The 25,456-nt window shown below is 40.6% G+C and overlaps 1 protein-coding gene across 6 annotated transcripts in view; it reads right to left on the bottom strand.

Annotated features, from left to right (window-relative positions):
* Positions 1 to 25,456, bottom strand: part of arhgap12b (Rho GTPase activating protein 12b) — a 75,397-nt gene that overhangs the window by 20,093 nt on the left and 29,848 nt on the right. The window lies entirely within an intron of this gene.

The raw sequence follows: 25,456 nt of genomic DNA, 5'->3' as shown, positions 1-25,456 counted from the left end.
TTGTGAAAGCCTTTCTGCAGAGCTGGAATAATGTGAAGACAGAGGCAGGTGGATCAAAGTGTTAGCAGGGATTCAGACGAAAACACTGCCCAGCAGAGCAGAGGGCTGAGCTGAACAGTGACACAATGTGACACAGTGACTATGTGTACATGCACACTCACATCATTATCCCCGATGTGACAGTAACATGGAAATGATACAGGTCATGTTACTGCATACTCCGCTTGGATATTTCCAATTAGGCCTTTTTCTGAATGTAGTATTTTCCAAATGAACCTTTCAAACCTGGAGTGACAACACTTCTCTTATGCTGCTTTCAGACACCTTTCACAAGAGTTTAATTGGCGAGGAATGTCCCAAAAAATTGAAAAAGAAGAAAGAAAAAAAAAATTAGATACTTTTACTTGATTAAGAGTATGTTCGGACATAGCTCCGACTGGGTTATTTGATCAATAATCCATCCCCGTGACTCAAACTCACAGGCCTACAAAAATTTCTGAATTTAGAGAGGGGGCACAGAATGATAAAAAATGGGGACATGGGCACACAAGATGAAAAAAAAAAAAGATTAAATAAAAAATACGGGTAATAATTTATGATACATGGACATAACCTTTATTGTTTTGACTTAATTGTCACTGCAGTTCATTCAGTAATTTTGTATTTTAGTAGTGAAGATTAGTTTCAAGGACATTTAAAAATACTGAGCTACTTGTGATCTAGCCCTAAAATGTCATAATATTATTTTAAAGCCATATCGCCCAGCTCTAGCTTACCATTGCATAACAATGGTTGGTTAAAATAAAAAATGCAGAAACAAGCAGAATATGCATAATGCACAGCAAGCTAAAAGGAAGAGGCAGTGCAGATAAGTGCCTACCTACTGAGCAAAGAGCTGCTGTCAAGTGTTGGTAAGTTTTATTAGGAAACATCAATAAGTTGCATTACACTCCTAAAGAAGAGGGTTACTAATTATTAGCATTAGCAATAACAGCATGCTTTGTGTTAAGATTATAGACCAAAATGTTATTTCACAGTAGTATTTTGGAGTGTACTTGAGTGGACTTGCAGCAGTTTTTCTTTTCTGCCTGAACAACAGCTAACCACAGTGAACGCAATAAACTTAATCAGAGCCGTGGCCCCACAGTGTCAGCGCAGACACACTTCAAAGACAGTTTTTAAAGTGGTCTTTGAAAACTTGGCAGCATCCGAAGGTCACTCCACAAAAGCTACAAAGCTACGTTACCATGGCTACAGCTCAAAGCATTTAACACTCTAAAAAATATTTGGGGGGGGGGGGTTGGAAAGGACTGAAGTCTCTGAGACCAATGCCAGCTTTGTGTATCTTTGGAGAAGATCCAGCAGCAAACATAGTGTAAAACACAGCGCAGATAAACAGCCGAGCGGCAGAGAATGAGACAGCAGAGGCTGTGCCAGCACAACACCTCTCCCCTCTGTTTGCTACAGGTGAGGAATGTGCACTTCAGTCAGAGGATTTGAACTGTTCTCAGGACACAGATGGGACTTCCTGCCGCTCTTGGAATAACAGGAATATTTTTCACAGAAATTATTATTTAATATCCTGCACACATGCGGGAGCAGAGGAAAGGATTCGGCAGCATCCTGCTGTTTTCAGTTAGCTTTCCCCGCTGATTCTCTGTTTCAGTCCAACACACAGCAAGTGCTCGCGCATGGAGGCAAACCGCTGAGAGATGACGGTTTGGCTGAACTCGCCTTCATCACTTACCACCAGAATGGAGTCAGTATGCTGCAGCTTTAATTGGGTTTTTAGGGAATAATGTGCTAAAGATTAAGTCTAAATGCAGATGATTGAGTGTGGCCAGAGTGTGAGGCCGGGGTCAAACCCATTTAGATTCCACTCGGGCCGGACTAACCAAACTGAATCCGGTAGAGATGTAATTATCAAGCTTCAACGTCCACTTTGACAGAAGCAGAACCAGTGCACACTTTGATTCACGCAGTAATAAAACTATTCTTTCTGACAGAGTGGAGCCAGCACACAGCCTGTCACTGTGCAGAGGAACACTGGCCCACTGTTGACATGTTTGACTTGTATATGTTGGAAAATGACCGAAACAAACATGCATATAGTACGTCACAATCATTTAACCACATGATTCATGCTGCCTCTACAGGGAGTAGGTCTTCAACTGAGAGACTACAGAGTTGTTTAGCCGTTGAGTATTTCTCTTATATTTGGAGTAGCACTGTCATGATACTGGAATAGCTAACTTCGATACAATACAAAAAATATCAATTCAATACCATTTTTGATACCACAAAGAAAAACGGACATTAAGGGCAAAATAAAAACATAGAGTGTGAATTAAGCAATGAGGAATGGTTGAAAAGACACTCAAATACTAGGAAATATATAAAAGAGGCAAGGGGAAATTTACTCAGTAAAATTAACCCATAGTTTTTACTTTACTCCCTCTAAGCTCCACAGGATGAGTCTACTGGCTAATAATTTATGCTGTTATCCCATTTTGGGAAAAGGTTTTGGATCACATAGGGAAGTGGTTGGGTACAACGGTACCTAAATCAACAAGGTGACGCCTTATGAGGGGACTGGACAGAATTTCCAAATGTATCAAAATATGACTTTGTTGTACTAAATTTGGGGGCCATCACAGCTGCTTGAGTGATCCTCAGATTCTGGAAAAATACATCCCATCCAGATTTTTGAAAAATGGAGGGAATCTATGTTAGAAATCGTGTTTAATTGTGTGTCAGCATGGGAGGAACTTATACTTTATAAAACCTCAGGGAGCAATTTTTATTTATTCATTTTTTAATTTAAATTTTCACTTGACTTTAAAAAAATTGCTAAAGGCATTTAAACAAAGTTTTGCGTTGGAGTTTATTATATTCCAAATTCTAAATGCTGACAGATTTTCTTTTTATTGTAAATGCATATCCATTCTAGATATCTGTTATCGGTCTCATTAACTACTAATAATCTGCATCAGCATCAGCAATTAAAAACTAATATCGTTTAACCCCTACTTGTCAGTACTCTCCAGTGAACTATGTTGTAGAGATAGTTTCTAAATAATCTCAAACATAAAACAGCTCAAAAACAGGCAGATAGGGATTGAAGAAAAAGGCCAAAAACACTGACACAGCAATATATCACTTGGGCTCCAGCACCATACCTTTAAAAAAAATCTTTTTAAAAAAGGAAAATAGATAACTAACTGCTCCCCTGAAACCAGGGAAATTAAAAATAGAAGGGATGTCGGGAGACAATGGCTGCCCTCTTTTTGCAGAAATGGACTGTTCTGTCACAGATAGAAAACCTTATGCAACGTGCACCATATGCCGAGAGACAAGTCCAACGCCGGCCTGGAATAGCAGAAGACAGCACTTTTCTACAGTTAATGTTTAATTGAACTCAACATCAAGTGTTTCACTGGCAGACTGCGCTCCCTTCCTATCTGCTAGTTTCAGACAGACAAACTTTTGTTAGCACCTTATTAATGCTACCTGGAATTCAATTTAACAGTTTGAACACAACAAAGCTGGTGCTGCCTGCCAGCGTCTGATGGAAAGTTCTCAAGCTATAAATGGACACTTGCAAATTAATTGTTACGGGACATGAAATCCAACTGTTGGCAAAGCAGGCAGCCCCTGTTCTATATTAATATTAAGAGTGGACAGTGCAAAGACACCTGACATGATTAAAACATCACTATTAAGACTATTAAAATCCACATATATACATTATGTCTCATTTCAGGTCCCTATCTGCATCACCTTGTATCCAGGGCTGCGCACAAACACTTCATCATCATCCTCTGAGGCTCTCCTGTAACCTCTGAATGCACTGAATGCACGACGCATGGCGATGCACGGCAGCCATCAAGTGTGACAGAATGCACACACACACACACTCCACTCCCTCTGTCCTCCTGACTGCGTAACAGTCCACTTCAAGGTAGGAGGGAATTTGAGACCGACTTAGAGAGAAGGGGAACCGGATCGCTCTACCTCACAAGCACACAGCACACAAATTCATCTGACACAACAGGAAACGGCCCTGAAAAAGTCAGAGCTTCCTCTATCAGTGTGTGTTTCTGTGAGTCAAACATGGCACTGACAGACGTGTTGACAGACAGTTCAGGGGGGCCAGGCACTATATTTAACCTGGACGCTCAAACACACCCGAGCAGAGAGACTCAGTATGTTGGAGGAAAGATAACACCGCAGATCACTACTGTGCCATCGTGTCGTCTTGCTCTCATCTTTCACCTGAACAAATGAGGGCTGAGATGATCAGTTGTGCAACAGTGTCAGAGCAAAGTTGTTGCCTAGTTTGAGAGGCAAAACAAATATTAGGACAGAGCTGCAGAATAAGGCAGCAAGAGGAAGGAAGACAGAGAGGGATGTGGCAGAAAAAAGATTATCCACCTGTTAGGGCTGAGATAAGAGTATGATGAAACTGATGAGGTATATTAGAATAAATCATACTGTGAAAAAGAGCATGATAGTTTCTGTTGTAAGCTACAACATCTCCTTAACATTTAGCAATGCATGTTGTAATATTACTAAGATCATTCAACATTACAGCTCTTAGTTTTTGTCTATTAAACATGTTTTGCAGGCATATGTGATTTTAGGTGGCATTATTTGAAGACTCTTGTTTTTAACTACACTAAAAACTAGTGTAGTATATAAGTATAGATATTACTGTAAATGCGTGCTGAAGCATTTCTGCATCAGTGCCTGGTTGATGTTGAATGTTTGAATCCAACACTGATATCAATATTTAAGATAAACAGGAAGGAAATCCAGGCACTCCAAAAATGTGAAAACCGTGAAAAATGAGGAGGAATTACATTGAAAAGTCTTTATTTATTGTGGCTAAATCTTTTTTTTTTTAAAAAAAGGCCAACATGTTTCGACCACTAGTGGTATTCTTCAAGGTTCTAACAACCATTTTTAAAGCCTAACGAAGGCCAAACATGTTTTCGAAACATGCTTTAAAAAATTGTTTTGAAAAGCCCTAACGAAGTCCACTAAGTGGGCGAATCAGCTGGAAATTCCAAGATTAAACGAAAATAGACAATCTTGCCAAGATTTATGCCATATGTATGAACACAGCCAAAATTATCCAAAAATGAAGACTGAAAAGCTTAGCTTTAATAAAAAAAAAAGCTTTAATAAGATGCTCACCGTAACAACTTAATGAGGTAATATGTCAGTGTTGTACTTATAATGCCTTCCCAAAAAAAACACCAAACAACTGACACAACTTTATTGAAAAAAATATTTATACTGAGCCATAATAAAAGGTGATGTGGCCACACCTGTGTTTGCAACACTACACAAACAAGTAGTGGAAAGTAATACCACCTGTTACTCATCACAAACTTTTATTGTGTTAACTTCTTCCTCATGTTCTGGTGCCATTATGTTTCTTCATGTGATGAAAGCTACAGAATGGATATTTGATATCGACAGATTGAATCCAGATATCTACTCAAAACAGATCACTGGCATTCTGTACAAATTCTTCGAACACTGAGTAATACCAGAAGACGCAGGTTTATCTGTGAAAAAACTGGATGATAATAGATTGTATCGGCTCACGCGCTCTCATAACTCAACTTTTACACTCATATCTGTGGTCAGTGGAGATGAATCCTTTCCACAATGCATTGGCAGTCCTCTCAATGTCTGCCTGACTGTGAATCTCGCCTCACTCTCCCCTATCATAGGCAGATTTCTGGCTAGTTTGAAGTGAATGAGATGTGGCAGAGAGCTGGGAGGCAGGGGATCGAGACCCAGGGTCTGTGACAGGTAATTAAAAAAAGAAAGGACCTGAGGGGGCGGGAGGGAGGAGAGAGGTGTATGGATAGAGTGAGAGATAGAGGGCAGAAGAGGAGGAGGAGATGTGCTGCTGAATGCAGAACAGTTTCGACAGCAGCAGCAGCAGCAGCAGCAGCAGCAGCAGGCTGTCTGCACGGCTGTGATAAATGAGTTTCAGACTACAGGCCAGTACAGTACAGAATTCAGAACATTAGAATGCATTATGCAGCCTGCAGAGTGTGTAGGCACACCCAGCATGGAAATGTGTGATTAATGCAACTCGGGGGGCTAACGGAGAATGTGAAGGAAGAGGAGAAAAGACGCAAACGCAGAACAACTGATGAAAATGGAGCTGAATGAGATGATGCTCTGCTGCATGGAACAGCTCCTGTAGCCCTCGTATTTATAACCACGTTGGGAATACAACTGTGTTTCTCCTTTCCTCCCCCTCCTCCTCCAGTCTATCCAGCCTCTTGTCCCACTGTGCTTGTACAATCACTAGAAAATACTGCTGCCTCGCATCATAAATTATTCTGTGTGTAAAGAAGCACAGGTCGGGGCGAGGGCAGCAGCATGGACGATGGGCTGCAGTTGCATCCCAAGTCCACTAGGTGTCTCTCTCGGGTTGGGAGGGAGGACAGGGAGCAGGGGTACTGGTGAGTGGGTGGGAGTCTCCTTCAAATGCATCTGGCCATGAGGAGAGTAGCGTGAGGGGGAGGGCTTTCTCTGGGTGCACACATGGCAGCCCACTCTGCAGCATCTCCATGCTGCACTTGGAGACATCAGTAGTATCTGTGCGGCAGCGTGCACGCAGCAGCACACCCTGCACTGCTCATCCTTTCTGTTATTTTTGCACACGTTCACTCAGCTTGCTGCAGCTGATTCAGAATCTGCTGCTTATTCACAACAGTGCTGCTGCTGCTGCTGCCAGCATCCTGACAGAGACAAAGAAAGTAGAGCGCATTACATCAGTTCTCCAGACCTCACACTGGCAGAACAGAAAATCTTAATGCTGTACTGTATATAAATCACTCAGTGGCGTATTCCCAAGATACATCACTGACCTGCTGGTACAATATGAAAGCCCACTCTCTCTTAAGGTTTTAGTTTGCATGAAATGAACTACAACGTGTCATCTGACCACATCAAGTAAACAGCCACAATGTAGAGTTAAAGCCTGCTGTCATAGCCTCCTCCTGACTGCATCCCACTGCCTCCCAAAAGCTTGCTCCAACAAAATGTCTTTTGCTCGTCTTTGTAGTCTCTATGTGATGAATTCCACAAACTATTAAAGTGAAATGACAAGAAACACTTGCAGTGGTGCACTTGGTTGTGCACATAAAAAATGACAGTTGTTGTTGTGTGGAGAATAAAACCGAGACAGCGTGAGAGACAAGTTTAAACTGTGCTTAGTAGGCTTGGGGGGTATCTATTTTTTCATACCTTCACACCTTCCTGACATTTCACCAGGGTAAATGGTATGACCACATTTGTCTTCGGTGATAGTTTCAGTTGAGAGATGTGTTTGGGCAGTGAGTCTGCCATGTTCTGCAAGCTCTCTTAACCTTTTATTATCTAATAATGAATGAAATAAACTCTGAAAATGCCAATTAAAATATTTTTGCATCTTGTTTTCTTTTTCCACAATCTTTTTTTCTTTTAAACAAACTCTGTACACCCTTTAAATGGTTGAACTGTGTGATTAATCCGGAGGCTGCAGTTTGTGGTACTGTTTAAATGTATTGCATTACATCAAGATATGTTTCTAATATTTTGTTCACCACATTTACAGTATATTGATTAGGGCTAGGAGCTGATACAGTTGCAAATACAGTGCATGTCTACACATCAGAGGTTGTGTCAGACTTTCTGATTTTTAATTGCAAACTTTTATTTGTAAAGATAATAAAGACATATTTAGTATTATTTAATTTTAATTAATTAATTTTAATTTTTTACATACTCTACATAATATAGAGAACAAATGGATAGATTATGCGGCATGGAGAGAAAAGATCGCCACCATGTAAAGATACTCTGGACACTCAGCTATGGAGTCACTGTGCGGTATATATATATATATACTGTATATATATATATATATATATATATATATAGCCTACAAACAGGATGCCTGAAGTCTGAAGTCGAGGTTAAAATGTTTGTACAACACTCGCCTCAGCGTGAGTTGTGCTAAATAAATAGCTTGTGAAATGAACGTGGAAGCATTAGTTAGACCTGAACACACACATAACTAAACTAGGTGACAGCATTTCATGGTAAAGGCTGCAGACGCACACAGAGGAAAAACTGGAGGAAATGTATGACTCCCCTCGTGACATTATCGCAGCAGTAATGCTAAAATAATGATTCTGTGTTCAGATTAAAAAAAGGGTCTTTTCTGACTCTCATCACAGATGGCGACTGCATCAATGTCACACCTCGGAGTGTGTGCGCGTTTCCCCCTAACTACGTTACATAATGTGATTGTGTAATTGAATTAGATGAAAGCAGGTTAAAGGAAGTGTGGTGGGGTGGCGGGGAGAGGTGGTGCAGTGACTGACGGAGCTGTATCCGTGGCCATGGCGACACTCAGCCAATCGGGCTGTCACGCGGAGGAGTGTTTGAAGATGGACCGCGGGGTTATAGCGAGGAGGGTGGGGGTGGAAGGCACGCCACCTTAGAGCCAATGCATCAATCCACTCTGCTCCCTCTGTTCTTTTGTCCTCTCATCTTCCTCCGCTGACCTCCTCCCACCTCCTTCATCTCTCACTCCTGTTTCCCCTCTCTGCACACAGCAAACACTCCCTGCCCTTTTCCTCCACTGCATCCTCTGATAATCATGCACCAAACCTCTCTGGACATCCTCTCTCGCAGGCTCAGCCAACGCCCGCTGCACCCCCCCTCCACCTCCCTCGATCTGCTCCAGGAGATGCTGATCATGATGGTCGTGTCCATATGACCAGATTAACCTACATTTCCGCCTCGATGGGTGTCAGACCGCATTCGCTCACTCCCCCATCATCACATTTGTGGCATTTCACGAGCCCAAACCCCCCGTCAGTCTTCACAGGCTGACACAGAAACGTACCAACAGGAACACACGAACAGATGCTTACAATCACACACACACACACAGAGGTCCTTGCTTCTCTTAGCAACCACTTCCAGCCATGTACCGTAGTTCAGAAAGGCACCGTGTTTAACCTTTTGAAAACTGAGCAAATTGGCTTGATTTCTTTCAGAAACATGAGAAGAACGCAATGAGCAATGAAAGAAGAAATGAGCTAAAATGAGCATGAAATCAATAAAAAGTACAAGAAAATTGCCTGACAATTAGTTCAAAAATAAGACTTGTTGAAAAGTACTTAAAATTACATAATTCTGTAACATAATTTTAAGTATGTAATTATGATCATTATATATATGTCATTTTTTCCTGTTTTTTCATTTTTATTTTTCCTAGACATTTTTTTCCTAGATATTTTTCACTAACTTTTTTAAAAATCATTTTCCAAATCTTTTTGCAATTTGTGGAACATTTTAAAGCAATCTTTAAAAAACATGGACACAATGCAGTGAGCAATGAAAAAAAAAAATACCCAAAGATTTGCAAGAAATTAGCAAAAAGTAAAAGAAACTAGTGCTTAAAAATGATAGAATTCTGTAAAATAAGTTCAAATACGTAATTCTGATAATTATGAATACAGTTTTTCCCCAGATATTTTCTCACATTTTCTTTTATATTCTAAATGTATTAATTTATGCAATTTGTGGAACATTTCTTACCAAGTTATTTGTTGCCTTTTTCCCATGTTTTTGACAGAAATCAATCACTTTGCTTTTGGTTCAAAGGTTTAAAAACCTGTGAAAGCTGTCTGAAAGCAGTACAAGAAAAGTGATGTTGCACCATGGTTAAAAGGGTTAAAAAGACCTGAAATTCAGCTTGGATAGAAAAAAAATGCTAATGGAATATTGACTTCACTCACGAATGCAACTCACACATACAAGCGTCAGCAAAACATGGCCAGGGTTTGTGAGTGAAAGCACAACATTTTTTTTTTTTTTTTAACAGAAACCCTGAGATGAAAGTGAGTCAGCATCTTTACTCTCGTCAGGATGACGACAGCTACTTTCATTTCATGGATCAGAGGATTCGGCAAGGCTCACAACCTGACAAAGTCGCAAGCAATTAACCTTTTGGTCTTGAGCTGATAGCGCCCGGCTAAAATGTCAGTTTGTGTCTGTGGAAATACACTCGCTTCTGATAAAGCTCTAGTAGCTCGGCGGAGAATAACTGGTCTAATAGACACTGCTGCTGCTTGGATACTGCAGACAAAGACGCTTCAAGGCTGCAGAAAAAAGCCACTTTACTAGATTAGAGCACAGAATGGTTTAATCGTGTAGAAAACAAGCTGCAACTGACAGCTGATCTGGAGTTCTTCTGTCAAAATGATGATGATCCAAACATGTCTGCTGTTTTCATGTCTTATGTGTGAGTAGCAGAAGAGGTTTACTGTGCCGCGCTCTGCCTCTCCAATCAGATTTTCCTCTTGAAATGTTAATGAGCAGGAGAGAGGGCGGATTTCGAGGACGGGGGAAGCCTGGAGTCTCATGTGCATATGGGGAGACGCTGTCATTGGCGAAAAACCAGTGTGTCATACTGGGCCGCGGATTCTGCAGTGTGCCAGTAACTGAGCTTAACTAGAGCGAGGGATTCAAAACAATTCATATCTGGGACAACACGTCCATGGTTATTTTATAGGCACCCAATGGATCACAGGGTTTGGCGTCTAGATGGGGCTAAAAACTCAAGTCGGAGTGTGAAAGCAAACACCCGACGAGCCAGAACCAGCCAGACATCTCCTTTTAAATCCTCTCTTTAAAGCATATGGAGACATTCCTGGAGTATTTAAAAATGTCTGTGTCTGGGTGTGTGTATCTCAAATATCATCAGGTCTGTGCAGCACAGGACATACAGCTCCAGTTCTGTTCTGTGTGAAGGTGCATGCTTGCAAGACATAAAATCGAAGAGCATGTTTTTGCATATGCTGCTTACTGTCAGCGTGCATGATATGATTTGTGTAACAAGCAGCTTGAAGCGGCACCACCTGCGCTCCTGCAGCACCTGGGCATGCTTTGTCTCAGTGTCTCAGTGTCCTCTGGTGTGTGATTCTCTCCTTTCTCGGTATATCAGCAGATCACTTCAGCCTGGGCACGCATAGCCTCTAACAGCTTTGCCACATCACAAAGCGGTACAGAGAATTTAGTCTATGCCTCTACAAAATATTAGGATTATTATGATTGGTTACGTAGTGACTATACTCACTACTGGTAACATGCTAGCTGGCTGAGCTAGCACTAATAAGTCACGAGGCAGGTTTGCATTACAGATTTGCGCAAAACTTAAGCGATCTTGTCAATAAAAGAAATGGCTGTGTTTCAACTGAGTGATGTTATGTGACTCACGATAACATTCCAAGGAACACTGTGATGGATGTTCACTTTATTAGCAGGTTTACTTCTATTGCAGTCACCGCACTAGCTGTCATTATTTCCAATCCAAGGCGATGCAGTGTCAAATGAGTGATAATGGAAAGGCAAGCCCCTTATACGTGGGAGATGCCATGTATGAGGGATTTCTTTGAGGTGATAGTCCAGGATTTCACAGAGGAATTGTGGACTCAAAACTTCCGGACAATCCGCTCAACTTTTGAAGAGTTATGTGATGCAGTAACACCTCTTGGTATCAACCCTTTGACTCTTTGTTCTATATTATGTGACCTATGAAAGGGAAAAAAGTGTTCTCATTGCAGTTTTGTAAAATATGATTTTTTTTCAGATTGAAATACAACCTCATGTGAGGGAAAAAAGATTTTGTGATAAATAGAAGATTGTTTCTAAATTGACGTGTTTCCATTAGGCATATTTTATGTCATAATTTCAGTATGCGCAGTTTGAGAGTTAATGAAACTACTTTTAGCTTCCTCCATTTTAGACTCTCCAGCTCCTTTTCTCTTTAAAAGTCAGCAGAGTTAAGATGGCTTGCTATAGGTTCAAATTCACAGGTTAAAATATTCCAAAAATCTATTAGATGCAAACTTTAGTGTTGACTTACTTTGCCTCTGTGGGCAAAGTCACTTTTCATAGCAATTCTATTGGAATAAAGTGAATTTGCCATGACATTTCAGCATTTCAAATGCTGGGGTGGTCAGGACTTTCCTCTGAGAAACAGAAAGAAAAAAGGAGTGTGTGGGTGACAGGGTGAAACAAAAAGGGTGCATGTGCACATGCACATGCTATGCAGAGACTCCTACATTTTTCTCCTCAGGGGGGTCAAAGGCCACAGAGCCACACGGCAGGAGTGACTCGCAGACCCCCCCAGCAGTCTGTCCAGGACTCCCACACCTCCTCCTCCTGACCTCCTCTTTCTCTACACTCTGTGCCAAACCTGGACTCAGATCCACCACTTCTCTGAAAGCTGCACCATGGTCACGAGCCAGCGTCTGTGCTCTCTGATCAAAGTGTGAGACAGACAGCCAGACTGGTGGGACAGGATGACAGAGCAGCACTGCAATCTGTTACCCATACAACCATCCAATAAATAGGAAGAACAGGATGTGATGGATTCTGCGTGCACTCCTGAGAGAGAGGACAGAACGGGAAGGGGCCTGATAAATGAATCCTGGCTGCAGAAGTCAAACGACCTGCCAGCGTCCTGACAGCATCAATTTGTTCTGTTTAGTCGCGAACAGGTTTGGGGGGAAAAAATATCGACGACGCGCCGAAGGAAAATTCAATTTCTTTAATGGAAGCGGCACTGCCAAATCTCGCTCTTATTACTCATTTCGAGTGGTCTCTGCCGAACAAAGACTCTGTGTTCAAACTCGCTGCCATCGGGTTTTCTCCCACTGCAGGGCCAAAACAAACAGAGGGTCCGCTCTGTGCTGACACAAACAAACATTACACATTATATTCTGACATTTGAGACTGTGAAAACTTTGTTAATTATTAGTACCAATGCACACTGACTCAAGGTCACTTTTTCTGCAATAACTACAGAAATATCATGTAAAAGACATGAAACACTCAGATTACACATGCAATAGAGACATTTTCAGCTGGTGTGTGATCCATCCACCTGTGGCTCTGGCTATTAACAATACAGCAGACAGCGTTGCTGTATTTTAAGAACGGTTTTGCTTCCAGAATTATCATTTCTCTCCATTTCTTGGTGGCAGGGAGCACATGGCTGCAGCAGAGACTTAGCAGCATTCCTGTGAGGCTGACAGCCGACAGCTAAGCCCTCAGTTAATGACTAATCCTGCCCTCATGCCTTCAGCGTGATTGGTGCACGCTAATTACACTGGGTGCTGAATGGCTGGTCGATGGGGCGGGGAAGGGGTAAAGCAGGGTGGACGTGTACGGTGGTGGCCTTCAAGGTACGGCTAAAATGATTGATTCATCAATTTAGGATCAATAAATGCCAGACTGCAGATTATTCAGTTCAAGGCCATGCTTAGGTGGTGACATTATTCTAAAGGAAATATTAATAAAATGTATCCAAACGTAACTGATATCTGTGATAGATACAACTCTAGGTCAGTGGTTCCCAACTGGTCCCAAACACGGGGTCCAGATTTTTCTGTTGTCATTAGTTCAAGGTCCACATATTATAAATGATCACACATTCAATTTTATTTAAAGAAAGTGTAAACAACATATTGGGGTAGAACACAAAGAAATGAAACATACTGCAAGAATAAACAGAAATGGCACTTAAATAAAATAAGTAAAATAAAAGTTGCATGCCAGAAATTCACTGTACTTTAAAATAAAGTGTGTTTTTTTACAAACCTGACAAGTCACTTAAGGTCCATTCAGAATGGACCTGCGACCCACAAGTTTGGAACCACTGTTTTTGGTCATACCTTTTAGTTTTGTCCTAAGATTGTCTTTTTTTGGCTATATATCTCTTGGCACTGTAAAAATGATGATATACACATTGAATCAGATGCATTACTTGTTGGTTGTTCTAAAGCATCTCTTACATTGCCACATGCTGTGGCAATGTAAGAGATGTAAGACCCTGATGGTCAGCATGTTAAGAAAATAATTTATCATGAGTAGAAGGCTACCAATGCTCCTTGTTTCTCTCTCTCTCTCTCTCTCTCTACACACACATGCACACACACACATATATATTTAACCAGGTAAAAGTCTCATTAAGATTTAAGGCATAGCATAGAACATTGTTCCAACAATAACCACAAGGACACTATACAGCTGCCACACATTACAAAAAAGCAAGCATATCATCGAGTGACAATTAAACACAAAAAGCAGCTGGATACATAAACATGCACAATTGTCTACAATGATTTCAGTGATTGTTTAAATAGCAATTACACTGACCAAGAATGCCATTTTCTCGGCCCTTTTAAATTGACTTAAATTCCCCGACAGTAATAAGCTCAGACAGTGTTAATCCATGAAAAAATCATGGATGAACGTTAAGTTGTGTTCCGCACTTTCAAAGCACAACTTCTATTTGCACGACAGCAAATCCAGGTTAACTTGTTAGCCTGACACCTAACAGAGGCAACAGAGCTGAAGCACCACAAATGAACAGAACGTCAAGCTCCTCACATGTTTAACAATAAGGCTTTGTGGGGCGCTTTTGAATAAAGTATGTGTAAGTTTCAATGTGTCCAAATTGTATTATTTTTTTTGGCGGAGGGTTATTTCTTTATAACACCAACAACAGTAGAGAGAAGACAGGAAATGACAGTGTCCTAAACACTGGGTCACAGCGGGTCCCCAGCACTTGAACTTAAAATGACAGTGTGTTTCATATTGAGACTGAAAGTTCAGATGCATGAAGACCTTCACTGTAAAGGTGTTCAGGGACGAGCGGCAGTGTTACACCAAAGCTAGCAGACGACTTTCACCACGTGTTATTCATGAACGACAGCATGGTCTGATATAGAGAGGCACAAGCAGAAAAAAAACATCACAACAGCGTGTCACAGTGTCTCTACCAGGGATGGGTGGGTACTAATTTAGTGTGAAAGACCATTAGCTCCCCATATCAGTTTTTTACAGCATCAGTGGAGGCAGACAAGTCCTGCCAACTGACACTTAAAATCCATTGACACTTAAAACTTTTTTCCCAGTGTGACATAAGTTTACACTGGATGCATTGTATTTTACTGAATCCATCACCAGGCAGCACAAACTATACCATAAAAGCACATAATGACTTTGTGACAGCTCATTATATTTTGGAAGCAGCTCATATTGGAAAAAAACCTGCAGCAGCTCTCCACTCTGTCTTTAGCTGTGGTCTGCGGGGCGGCTGGCTGTGGTTTTTAGGAGGTTATTAATATTCCCTCAAATCTTCCTGCTAATCTGCTGTGTTTATGTGGAAACAGATAGAGATACTTAGAGAGTTTCAGAGAGCTGGAGGAGGCCAGAGGAGAGGAGGAGGTGGAGGGGGGGCCTCTGCTCACCACAGAGTCTCTTTTTAAACAGAATGATAACATCTTTAAATAAGCAGAAAAAACTAAATATTCAAAGAAGGGAGATCACACAACTTTGAGTACAGTGAAAATTTTTCCAACTCTGAACCGCTCTTTATTGTGCATATATAAATGTATATATGTGTATATATATATATACACACACACACACATATATATATATGCATACACACACACACACACACATATGATTTTACTTCATACACTATATGGCCAAAAGTATATGGACAATAAACCTTGAACCGTCCTTTATTGTGCATATATATATATATATATATATATATATATATATATATATATACATATATATATATATATATATATGCACCAAAAGTGGATTTCATCCCATTCAGCAACAAAAGCAATAGTGAAGACCACTTACACTGGGCAATAAGGCCAAAAGGTATTTTATAGGGTGCATGCAACTTGTTCTGCACCAAACAAGGGAAAACTTGCACACTGAGGCACTGTTATGTTGAGAGCTGCAATGATTATTCGATGTGTCCATCGAAACATTAATTATTTAAAGTAATACAAATGTATTATTATTATTATTATCATCATCATCATTTTCATCATCATTATGGCATAAAATGGCCTCAAAATGACCAAAAAAATGTGTACTACAATTACTTCAGGGAACATGTTGTACAACAAAAGTAGTTATCGTGAAAGGCCTATTTGCCAGTTGCCAGCCTTCTACGAATCAATATCTTTGGACTTTTGGTCAAAAAAAGAAAACTTTGAAAACTTCACCATTAACTCTGGACGTTGATCACCATTTTCTGACACTCTATGGACATAACGAATAATCAAAAGAAAAAACTGACAAAATAATAGATTATGAAAAGAATAAATGCAGCCCTAGTCATGTTAAAACAGAAAACGATCAAACCCAAACTGTTGACAAAAAGTTGGATTAAGACTGTCAAAAATATTGCTGCATTGTTTTGCATTAACATTTCCCTCCATGGTGTCCATACATTTGGCCACAAAGTGTATTATATTTAATGTGCATGAATAATTGCTGGTTAACGGGTGAATTCAACATATCAGTCTTCCAAAGTCCATACTTGTCCAACCAGAACAACTCCACCTCAACTACTCTACCTGCTGACTGTTCCTGCTTTCCATATTTCATCTAATTGTGATAATATGAGTGTGCCTAACAGTGCGTGGGCACCTGCATCACCAAGCATGTTTTAATTTCTAGCGAGCCTGATTGGCGCAGGGACAAGAGGTTACTTCCACTCAGCAGCACAATAAAGCTGGAACATTCACACTCTGCACATATTCTCCTCAAGCTGCCCAGTTAGCCAAGTCTCTGTTCTCTTAAAACATCAATGAGACTTCCATAAGCCGATGGCACTCAGAGAGGAGGAGAATTTATGCATGTCTACATATCCCTCTTTACACATTTGCAACACACACACACAAACACACACTCTCTGTGTGTCTGATAAAACCACTAAAAGCATGTAAGCCTCGTCATGTAAAGGACACATATTGCTTAAAGAAAGAACCAAGAGCCGTCAGTACTTCCTGTTTTAGTGGATTAGTTTACAGAAGAAACAGATTACATGCATTCTGTGTTGGACTGATGAATTAGTGACTGCTGTAAACACCCTGCTAATATTATTACATCTCTTGCAGCACTGCAAGCAAGTGTGTTTGCCTCTATCATCTGCAGCAACTTAAGATCAAATTAGTCACGTTTCTGTGGATCCAGAGCAGCTGAGGAGAAAATAACAGGATGTGTCATGCGCATCCACTGCCAGTCTGATTACATGGCATGCTGAGCTAAAAACTAACGTCACGTATCAAGCTGGTATCAAAAAATGTGAATAGGAAAGGCTGATAGATCACTGAATTAAAATGACACAAATGTGCATGAATGCTTCCTTCCTCCATCCTCATCTCAGGATCCAGAAACTTCCCTAGTGCAGACTCATCAGCACATCAGGCCCGGACTGGGACAAAAACAGATCAAGTTACTGTCTTCACAGTGCAAATGCCACATATATCAACAGACTGCAGCAGCTGAGCTATCAACATGTTAGATAACAGGGACGTCCCAGAGCCCGGTGACATTTCTCCACCGCTGATAACTACGTCACACATTACTGAAGCCCACATTTCTGCTGATAGCACCCTGATTACATGTGTGCCTTTCACACAACACCACAGACTGTGCTAATCAATTTGGAGACACTGAAGGATAAATACACTCTTATCGATCCACACAAGAGAAATGTCAAATTGCCCTCTGCAGGGAGGTCAAAGTTCACAGTCAGCTGGTAGAGATACTAACAGAGTGGGTTATTGTTGACATGTGGGTCTCAATTAAACCTTGCAAAGTCTCTTGCACAGGTCTATGCCACTGTTACCTAATACCTTTAAAGTGTAATATCTACCCCTATGTTAAAAAGGACAAACATCTGGCATTTCTGGCTTTGTTATGTCACATTTATGTAATATTACAAGGGAATTTCTCCAATAAAGAAAGCATACAGTAGCCTAGTTTATAAATGTCTAAATATAAGTAATGCCTAAGGACAGAAAAGAGATTATACATAATTTTAGGCATCAGAAAGTAAAGTCTACATTGTGTTGCTACTGGGAATGAATGCACTATACTAGGAAAGAATACTCTATACTGGGAAAGAATTCTCTATATTGGGAAAGAATATTCTATACTGGGAAAGTCTTAAGCACCTGTTGTGACCATGGATTTGCTGCAGTGCCCCTTATACAGTAGATAATCATGCCTGAGCCTACAAGCATATGACAGACATCCTGGTGGAATGCGTCAAAAATAAAACACAAATGTACATCTAAAAAAAATAAACCAGTGGCTTGTATTCCTGACAGTTTCCACTGTTTGACAATAATGAGAGATTGCTTTCTCTCAAAAGGGTCACACAGAGGTCACCGACACTCATCAAGAAAACAATCCTGGTTACCGAGGCCAATACTTACAAGTCATTTGTTGTTCCACTTATTGCAGGTTTCAGGTAATATCCTGAATTTCATTATATAAGTCAAAACATCCACAATCAACACTGAACACAAATCTGTCACAATAAGGCCACCTGTTTCTGCACTTGCACACAAAAAGTGGCATCAGACAGATAAAGTCAGTATTAATCATTGGAGATGCAACCTGATGTGTACTGAATTCACTTTAACTGCCAAGATTCATGTCAGGTGTTGAACATGGTCTCTGGTGGTCAGTATCACTGGACATAGGAGACAAATTAACATGGGGATACTGGAACGTCCTCATATCTATGCACATGGAGGTTTTGGATAGTATAGTCATGGTTTACTGTAGAGCTGCTCAGAAGCAGCTAGCAGCAGTTAGGAACTAACTAAAATAAGAGCGGCACCCGCAAATTAGGAAAACAATGAGGTCCAGGAGCTCTTTTTCCGCCAAGCAGAGGGATAGATCAGCCAATGTGATTTCTGTGTACAAAAGGGTTTTTAACTTTTCTAGTAAGAAAAACACACTACAAACATTAATGATGGCTCTGTATAGATATATATAGTGTCCCAGTAAGCTCTGACAGTGTGCTAGAATGAACAACAGACCTTTGTCACAGCAAACATTTTGACATGTCATAGCAGGTCTATATAATAACATTAATGCTGGCGGCATTCTACTTCTCCTGGTTGTGTACAAGCTGGCTCACTGGAATAGCTTATTAGGACACTTAATGGAACTTGGCCATCATTAATGTTATTAATTTCGCATGTGCTTTTGCTACCATGACAAGTCAAATGTCTACTGTGAAAGATAACAGGACCCTGAAACTGAAGTGGCGAAGTGGAATTTGCATCATCTATCTCCCATTTGTCATGTATGATGGAAAATGGGATGAGGATGATACTTTGACCTCTGGGAAATTAAACTGGGCCTTTTCTTAACCAATTATATGATACTTTGTATAAAAATGGTTAGCTAATTATCTCAGAAAAAAGGACAGATTAATGGAGAATGAAATTAAATGGGTAATTAGTGGCAATGCTACATAAAATATCTTAAATATATGTTGTTCAGTGTTTCCATATTGAGATGAAAACACATGAAGACATAATATCAGCAGGTGTACTCTACAGAAAATAGTTTACATGAATAATTACATAGCAATCCAGGTGAGAAGAAATGCTTAATTGTATTTTGGGTGAGGTGATCCTTGAAACTAGTTCCTGATTTATTAGAATCCTGCCCGCCCTACAGAATGGGGGGGGCTGATGGGCCTGACGGAGCAGACTCAGGGGGCCTGGTGGCAGTAGCCCGAGGTCTATTGATGCTGTGCCACATGAAGTGCAGAGACAGCGCGGGACACAAAGGCTCTTGGTACAGAGGACAACAATGGCCAGTCAGCCTTCAGTCACTACAGCTCAGCAGCTGACAATGACAGGAGGAGAGGAGAGGTGGAGCGGACAAATGAAGGAGGGGGGTTAAAAGAAGTGTGAAGAGTCACTCAGGTCATTTGGCTCCACCAGGAGGGAGGGAGCGTGTAGAAACACTGGGACACAAAAAGAAAGACAAAAAAGGCTGCAGCAAAAGAGAATAATAAAGCCACAGAAGGTATACTTGACAGCTGTGGTTACCAGGAAGAGTCGGGGGTGGGGAGGGTTAAGCCAACATGGCTTTTCTCCATCCTTTGAGGAGGACAGGTGTGTCAAAGCTGAGGAGAAAAGAGCCTTTAACCCATTCTCTGTTGAAGAAAAGCTTCAACAGTGAGTACAATCACCTGTGTGCTCCAACACGAGCGCTCACACGCAACCTCAAGGCACTGTCACATCCCACAATATCAGCTCTGTTCGCTGACACACTCTATCGGCGTCAGACAGCCATTCAAGTTGAACTGCATTTGCCCTGCAGTTAAGTGAAGGTCAGATCCTCTTTATACTCTCTCCGTGAATCGCTTATGGACTCCTTTTGATGCTGAAAGGCGACATTGAAAACAACCATCTACCTCTTCTCTCTTATGTAACCCAAAACTTTAACAATGCATAGTTGGGGTTTGCCAGCACTCCTGAGGGCAAGCTACTCTGACTCTCTCCCCAGTGTCCCTCGAAGAAACACAAACAGCAGTGATACAACATGACTCAACACTAACAAAGAATTCAGATCCTTTACTTTAGTAAAAGTAGCATAACTACAACATTAAATACAATGGTAAGAACAGAGGTGTGTCAGGTGCAAAATGTACTTGAGAATCAAAAGCAAAAGAATTACCAATGGCCACTTCGGGAATGCTATTATTGCATTAAACATATCACTGGATTATTATTATTACTGATGTGTCGCTAACCAAGTTAGAGCTAGTTTTAATATTTTATATAGACAAGTTTCTTGGTAACTCATTTGTTAGGTGTGTTTAGTGAGTTTGAAACCAGAATGACTGACACCTTTTGGGAGCGCGAGTTGTTTTTGTGTCATAAACTCTATGAGCCTCTAAAGTAATGTGTAAACCTCCCTCAAAGCTCAATTACTTTGCATATTTTATTTTTGATTAATTTTTTATTGTACAAAATGTAGGTTAACTACTCATCACATTTCTCAGAGCCCAAATGCTGTTCAAATGCTTGTTTTGTCTGACAAACAGACCAAATTTCAGTTTACACTGTTCTAAAACAGAGAAACACAGCAAACCATCACAATGGAAAAGTAGAAATGAGTAAATTTGGAATTTTTGCTTGAAAAACAACATAAATTATGAAAAATAATATTAAATAAAGAGGCAAAGCGATACCGTACATCTTTCCCAGTTTTTATAGGCTTTTTTTACAGCAAAGTACTGTAATTTTCTGAACTCAACAGACAGTTTTTAGCAGGTCTATTATTTGCCTTTACCCACTTAGTCAGTATATCCACACCTGTGATGATTATTCATCCAAAATCTGATTTCATAAAAGCACCAATAGTCATCCCTGCGAAACTGTGGCAATGATTTGGATAAAAAATACAACGAAATTGGATTTTGAGTATATTACCAAGATCTCGTCAATCAACAAATTATTTCAGCTCTAACATGCTCAACTGGAGATAACACACTGTTACACTGCATGTTTGTTAGTGTTTAATAAATACTGCGAATATCTATCAGGCTCTATGATGACTGCTTTGGGATCATTTCTCACCGCCTGTAAGAGCGGAGGTGTAATCTGCTTTCTCTTCTGAATTCCATGCGTCATGACAGCTAAACCTGACAGTGGTCTGCTAACATGTGGCATTCAGTAAAACTGTAATAATGCATGTGCCAAATACATATTTTACTCCGAAATGCTATTTTACTTGTTTCCAGCGAGTTGTTTTATTTCGAGATACTGAAAATGTCCCTATGTAAAATATAATGACATTGTGACAGTGAGCTTTGACATTTTTATCAAACATGAAGCTTGTAAAAATAAAAGTTTGTAAAAATAAAACTGGAGTAACTTGCCATATTTTCCTGTTAAATATGATAGTAGAAGTATTAAGTAGCATCAAATGGAAAGACTCTTAATACTTTGTACAAGAATCTCAACATTGTACTTAAAAAACAGTGCTTGAAAAAATGCACTTAGCTAATTTCCACCACTGACAATAACCCAAAAATAATCACATAGAATGCAGAGTTTGTCAGTGCAGCTCTGCAGTCATTACCAGAGCCCCTGACAAGAACGAAGACCCACTAACACCTGCTCTACTTTTCCCGCAGCCAAGTAGCCTAAGCCTCAACACTGCCAGTTACGTTCACTCAGCCCGCTTTTGGACAGCAACAAACAACAGCTACTCACAATGTAGTGTGGGGTCCTCAGGTATGAAAACATGGTCCAAAAAAGTAGAGAGGAGTCCAGCTGGGGCTGGGGGTCCCAAGCAGGTTGGTAGATGTAGCAGGTGGTGGCTACTGTAACAGCCTCACTGCATCCACGCTGTCGTCACACAGAACAGAAGAGGCCTCAGCGGCCGATTAAAGGATCTTAAGATCTATTTAGGGCCGCGGCGCTCTCCTTAAATAGGAGCGCTCATTAGCTGAATGACCTGAGCCTCTGAGAGACACAGGCAGAGAGAGAGAGATGGAGCCACAGGAAGAGTGAAAAAGAAAATACAGAGCAAATGAAGGAGAGGAAAGAGAGAAAAAGACAGAGTGGATTGCTTGACGGGTGGCCATGCTCAGAGTTCAGCCAACAGGCCATTTAAGGTCAGAGTTCACAATCCAGGGGTCATTAAGTCTGCGGTTCACACGCTCCACTCACACACACAGACGCTGCGCTTGAAAACTGTCCTGGATGTAACCGAGAAAGAAGCCAAAAACAAATCAGATGGGTCTAATCTCTGCAATGTCAGAGCAGCACAAAAACAGCCCGACAAAAGCCATTTCAAACCCAATTCTACACAGCAAATAACATCCAACAAGCTGCAATCATCAAATTGCCAAAACCCTGCTGTGTTTTCTCTCCTTTTATCGAGTGTTGGAAGAAGATTATCGAGATTAGATTTTGGAGTTGTGGTAAGTCTGCCACCAGCTGTGTGTGAAAACAAAGTGATCACAGCTGATCCCGACGCCCCTTTCACTGCTTCCTTCCCGCTCTGTCAATGGAAAGGTCAGCCAAAATAGATGAGGATGATGACAGATTAGAGCCATTATCTATCTCGTTAGTGAGGTGGCAGATTGGTGGGAGGATCTGTCCGTCATGGGAACATCACGATTTTGTTGTGATGAGCCAGTTGAGAGGAAGATTCAGAGAGAGTCTGTGCCCGAAGCCCAGGCACTACTGAGACACACACAATTGTGAATATTTTGCAAGATAACAGGTAGTGTACACAAGATATAGAGTAGTGCTGTATCTTGAATATCAATACTTTATATATCATAATTCTGCATTATTAACCCACTGAAACCTGTAGCCACATCACTGTTCTTGTGCTGCTTTCAGATGGCACAAGTATTTAAATGTGTGAACCCTGAGCAAATTGGTGTAATTTCATTCAAAAACATGGGGAAATGGCAATGAGCAACAATAAATGTTGCAAGGGAAAAAAAGCAATAAATTAGTAGATTTAGAAAATTATTTTTTCAAAACTAGGGCAAAATATCTAAGGAAAAACTATATTTAGGGAAAACCTTTATTTTTATTTATCATTATTACATATTTAAAATTATGTTATAAAATTATAATAATTCTTAAAGCACTTTTTCCAGGTCATTTCCTTTAAAAAAAAAACAAACTTTTTTTTAAATAAGATTTTTTTTCCTCTAATTTTGAGGTAATTTTCTAGTACTTTATTTTTTTGCTAATTTTTGGGTCACATCTTCTTTTGTTGATTAAAGCCATCTTCCCATGTTTTTGAAAGAAATCAAGCCAATTTACTCAGGTTCCAAACTGTTAAAAATGATGCATCAATTACCATAAATGACACGTTTATTTTTTTGCTATATTCTCGGACTGATGTTAATTAAGTTAATGCCATTATCAATGATTAAACCAATTACATTTTTTGGATTTCAAATATAAAATGACAAGAAAGAGTGAAAATGTCTGAGTCCAAGGTGACGATCCTGTATGTTCTCGAAATTTGTTTGTGGGCCTGTCCTTTAACACTGTAACATGAGGTCAAATGCTGAGATCCCCAGTGATCCCTGACATGCTGCCTATATGTATAATATATTCCCAATAACAAAAAAAAAGCTAAATCGATGATGGACCAAATATACATCTAAAACAGGCTTCTCAGAGTATGCTTGCTGATGCATCAGTGCACCTCTATTCAAAATCAATAATGACTCCCTAATTATAGCTCCAGGCTGCTTACGAGAGCTGGCAAATAATGAAGGGATACAGTGCAGCAATTATGGATGAGTCACTCTGTAAACTTCTGAGCCCAAAAGACTGAATTTCTACTGTTAAAATGTGCCACGCCCACTTGGAGATCATTTGGCCTGGCTATCATTCAGTCTCCCAGAACCTGACAAAATTTGAGTTTTAAGCCGAGGCTGACTTTTCATTATCTTCATGTCTGCACATTCGTTTCTGCTTTATTTCTCCACAGAACGCCCATGGCAGAGACAAAGATGAGCGTGTGCATATGAGCTCAAAGTGATGATGACTCATTACGGGTAAGAACAGAGTGGGAGCGCCTTGGAGCCGTCAAGCACGCCGGTTGTGGCGCATCGGGGTATTAACCCCAGTGAATCAGGTTAATTGAAAATCAAACACACAGCGAGGCGTGCTTTTATCTCACTGTGCCATTTCAGCTTTAGGTACGGCGGCAAAATAAAGAAGAGGATGGCAGTCGGTGTGTAGCTCCCACTTTGTGTCGCTGTGTGATTGTGCTGAAACCATGCATATGCATTAGTGTGTGTTTCCTCTCATGTAGCTCATTTCTAACGCTCCAAATTTAATGATCCTCCTCTCCAGAATGTGACCCAGATAAGCGCCACCCTGCCGCCCTGGAGGTTCAAGTGGCATAGTTCCACACATCGCTCCCACTTTCCTCCTCTGCTGCCACACTCCAACATTAGCCTTTAACCCTCTGTTGGAGTGCTATAGGGTGCGTTATAGAGATTTAAGAGTGTTTGTGCAGGTGTGCATGTTAGCATGTGAACACAGACTGAAATATTCAGGCCACCACTTGGTATCAGGCAACGCTGATTGAATCCGCGGTGGAGCGGAGCGCTGAAGTGACGTGCACCACTTCAACAGGCAATAGCCACCCACAAGGGAAATGGAAACTTCCTCCCAGACGAATCCCTCTAACCAGCAGGCTGTGGTAAACAAACACACACACACACACACACACACACACACACACACACACACACACACACACACACACACACACACACACACACACACACACACACACACACACACACACACACACACACAGACACAGGAAGTGGTGTGCTTCAGCTAGAGGTGAAAGAAAGATTTCTTGGAACTTGAACCACAAGGTGTTGAATCTTTAACAACAATCTATGCAAGATATGAATTTTCAAATATATTTGAGCAAAAAGCAGCGGAATGAAAACATGTAGTAACTGTGTTTTTGTGGCTGCTAAGTAAGGCATTTTTCCTTTAAA

Source organism: Plectropomus leopardus, chromosome 21 (assembly GCF_026936395.1).
Source record: "Plectropomus leopardus strain MGB_pleo_1.0 chromosome 21, ASM2693639v1, whole genome shotgun sequence".
NCBI lineage: Eukaryota > Metazoa > Chordata > Actinopteri > Perciformes > Serranidae > Plectropomus > Plectropomus leopardus.
This window is presented reverse-complemented; position numbering and strand designations above follow the sequence as displayed.